This window comes from Mus pahari, unplaced genomic scaffold, assembly GCF_900095145.1.
Source record: "Mus pahari unplaced genomic scaffold, PAHARI_EIJ_v1.1 scaffold_15610_1, whole genome shotgun sequence".
Lineage (NCBI taxonomy): Eukaryota > Metazoa > Chordata > Mammalia > Rodentia > Muridae > Mus > Mus pahari.
In genome coordinates, this window is record NW_018392925.1 from 1 (window position 1) to 4,102 (window position 4,102).

The 4,102-nt window shown below is 35.8% G+C and overlaps 1 non-coding gene across 1 annotated transcript; it reads right to left on the reverse strand.

The window, feature by feature from the left end:
* Positions 1-229: 229 nt before the first annotated feature.
* LOC115063340 lies at positions 230-290 on the reverse strand. Its single transcript, XR_003843197.1, has one exon. It is a non-coding gene; the product is annotated as a U7 small nuclear RNA (small nuclear RNA).
* Between the last annotated feature and the right edge of the window lie 3,812 nt (positions 291-4,102).

A 4,102-nucleotide genomic window follows, 5' to 3' on the forward strand; every position in this document is an offset into this window, starting at 1 on the left:
TAAACCTGAACTGATTAAAAGGAACCTGAGCCTCTGGTCAGGAAAGGCTCTGGTGTCCTTGTTCCTGCTGTCACAGGCCCGCCACTATTGGATTGGAGCAGCTGTTGTGTTCCACTCACCAGTGATCCTAATATTGCATGGGCAGTCCTTTAGGGACCGTGGGGGTGTCTGCCCACTCCGCGCCCTAGGTGACCTGATGTTGGCGCAGACCATAAGGGATTTGTCACTCTTGGGTTTTCTAACCAAAGTCAAAAAACCTGCTAGAAAAATTCTAAAAATCTGTGTTAGCTCTCTAGGTAGCACTCTCTTGCAGACCAAAGCCCAGTCTTTACACATCAATTCAATTGTTTACCTTCGGTTCTCTTTTGATTACCCCATGCATCAGAATTTATGATGCTAATGATGGCTGGAGTAGCCATTCTAATAGCTAATAAAATAGATTTTCAATGAAAATTAATCAAAAGATATGGGGAATGACATTTCATACTTCTCAAAATTATACCAAGAGGATGTTTCAATTCTGAATATCTATGCCTCAAATATAAGCATACCCACATTCATAAAAGAAACATTGCTAAAGCTTAAACCATACATTAAACCTAACACATTAATAGTGGGAGACTTCAACAACCAATTCTCACCAATGGACAGATCAGAAACTGAAAAGTCAGAAACTAAAAAGATAAATAATGAAACTAATAAAAGTTATGAGTCAGATGAACCTAACAGATATCTACAGAACATTTTATCCAAACACAAAAGAATATACCTTTTTCTCAGTACCTCACAGAACCTTCTCCAAAATTGAGCATGTAAGTTGGTCACAAAGAAAGTCTCAACAGATACAAAAAAATTAAAATAACCTCTTGTTTCTTATCAGACCACCATGGATTAAAGCTAGACTACAACAACAACAAAATAAAACCTACAAACTTATGGAAACTGAACAACTCACTACTCAATGATTACTGGGTCAGGGAAGAAATAAAGAAATAAATTAAAGACTTTCTAGAAGCCAGGTCGTAGTGGCACATGCCTTTAATCCCAGCACTTGGGAAGCAGAGGCAGGTAGATTTCTGAGTTCGAGGCCAGCCTGGTCTACAGAGTAAGTTCCAGGACAGCCAGGGCTACACAGAGAAACCCTGTCTCAAAAAAAAAAGACAAAAAACAAAACAAAACAAAACAAAGACTTTCTAAAATTCAATAGGAATTGAAGATATAACATATACAAACTTATGGGACAAACTGTGAAAGAAGTGCTAAGAGGAAAGTTCATAACACTAAGTGCCTTCATAAAGAAATTGGTGATATCTCATACTAGCAACTTAAAGGCACACCTGAAAGCTCTAGAACAAAAACAGCAAACATATCCAAGAGGAGTATATGGTAGGAAATAATCAAACCCAGGGCCAAAATCAATAAATTAGAAACAAACAGAACAATACAAAGACTCAAGGAAACGAAGAGTTGTTTGTTTGTTTGTTTGTTTGTTTTTTGAGAAAATAAGCAAGATAGACAAACCCTTAGCCAAACTAAGAATCAGAGAAAAAATACTCAAATTAACAAAATCAGAAAGGAAAAATGGGAGACATAAAAACAGATGAGGAAATCCAAAGAACCATTAGGTCTTACGTCAAAAAACTGTATGACCCAAAGTTAGGAAATCTCAACAAAATAGACAATTATCTTGATAGATATCACTTAGCAAAGTTAAATCTAGATCAGGCAAACAACTTAAATAGACTGATAACCCCTAAGGAATTAGAAAGAGTTATTAAAAGTCTCCTAACCAAAGAAAGAAAGAAAGAAAGAAAGAAAGAAAGAAAGAAAGAAAGAAAGAAAGAAAAAGAAAGAAAGAAAGAAAAAGAAAGAAAGAAAGAAAGAAAGAAAGAAAGAAAGAAAGAAAGAAAGAAAGAAAGATGGAAAGAAAGGAAGGAAAGAAGGAAGGAAGGAAGGAAGGAAGGAAGGAAGGAAGGAAGGAAGGAAGGAAGGAAAAAAAGAAAGAAAAGGAGAAAAAGGTCCAGGGCCAGATGTTAGCACAGAATTCTACCAAACGTTCAAAGAAGAGCTAATATTCCTCAAATTATTCCACAAAATAGAAACAGAAAGAATATTGCTAAACTCATTCTAAGAGGCCATAGTCACCCTGATACAAAAACCACACAAAGACTCAACAAAGAAAGAGAACTTCAGATAAAATTCCCTTATGAACATTAATGTAAAAATACTCAATAAAATTTTCACAAACTGAATCTAAGAACACATCAAAGACAACATCCATCATGATCAAGTAGCCTTCATCCCAGAGATGCAGGGATGGTTCAATATGTGAAAATCCATCAACATAATCCATCATATAAACAAACTGGAAGAAAAAAATCACATTATCATCTCATTAGATGCTGAAAAAGCCTTTGACAAAATCCAATATCCCTTCATGTTAAAAGTCTTGGAGATATCAGAGATATAAGACACATACCCAGAAATAATAAAGGAAGCCGACAAGCAACATCAACTTAAATAGAGAGAAACTTAAAGCAATTCCACTAAAATCAGGGACAAAATAAGGCTGTCCACTCTGTCAGTACTCTTCAATATAGTACTTGAAGTTTTAGTTAGAGCAATAGGATACAAATTAGAAAGAAAAAAGTCAAAGCATCACTATTCACAGATGATATCAAAGTATATATAACTTGGCTGAATAATTATACCAAGGAACTACTACAGTTGATTAACAGCTGCAAGGAAACAACATCCTTTATAATAGCCACAAATAATATAAAATATCTTGCTATAACTCTAACCAAGCAAGTGAAAGACCTGTATGACAAGAACTTTAAGTCTTTGAAGAAATAGAAGAAGATATCAGAAGATGAAAAAAATCTCCCATGATCGTGAATTAGTAGACTTAACATAGTAAAATAGCCACCTTACCAAAAGCAATATATAGATACAACACAATTCCCATCAAAACTTCAACTTAATTGTTTACAGACCTTGAAAAAATAGTATTCAACTTCATATGGAGAAAGGAAAACCAAGGATAGATTTAAAATCCTGTACAATAAAAGGACTGTTAGTGGTATCACCATCTCTGATTTCAAGTTGTACTACAGAGCAACAGTTATAAAAAGCACATGGTATTGGCATTAAAACAGACAGGTGAACAATGGAATCAAATTGAAAACACAGAAGTAAACTCACATACCTCCAGGCACTTGATTTTTGACAAATAAGCTAAAGCCATACAAGGGAGGAATAAAAGAAAGCATCTTCAACAAATTGTGCTGGTCTAACAGGATGTCTGCATGTAGAAGAATACAAATAGATCCATATTTATCACCCTGCACAAAGACACACCAAAGAGAAGAGAAAATTGGGAACAGCCTTGAACATACAGGAGGCAAGTTACTAAACAGAATACCAACATCCCAGGCACTAAGAGCATCAATTAATAAATGAAACAGCAAGAAACTGAAAAGCTTCTATAAGGCAAAGGACACCTTCAATAGGATAAAACAGAAGTCTACAGAATTGGAAAAGATTTTCATCAACCCTATATCTAACAGAAGGCTGACAATCAAAAATGTATAAAGAACCTAAGAAATTAGACATCAAGAAACCAAATAACCCAATTTAGAAATTGGGGTACAGGTATAAATAAAGACTTCTCAACAGAGGAATCTCTAATGGCCAGGATGCACTTTAAGAAATTTTCAACATCCTTAGTCATCATGGAAATGCAAATCTGGGAGAAAGAATTGGAATCAGTGGAAGGGGTGGTCATCTCTGGGATAAGTTAGACTGAGATTCCATCTTAAATCTGTCAAAATAACTAAGATCAAAAACTTAAGTGACAGTTCATGCTGGCAAGGATGTGGAGCAAAGGGAGCACCCCTCCATTGCTGGTAGGAGTGAAAACTTGTACAACCACTTTGGAAATCAATTTGGCAGTTTCTTAGAAAATTGGAAATAGTTCTACCTGAAGACTCAGCTATACCACTCCTGGGTATATACTCAAAAGAAGACACTTGCTGATCTTTGCTCCGGTGCACTGCCGGGGAGAGAGCGGACTGGAGAGGGGACCCGCAGCTGGACCCGA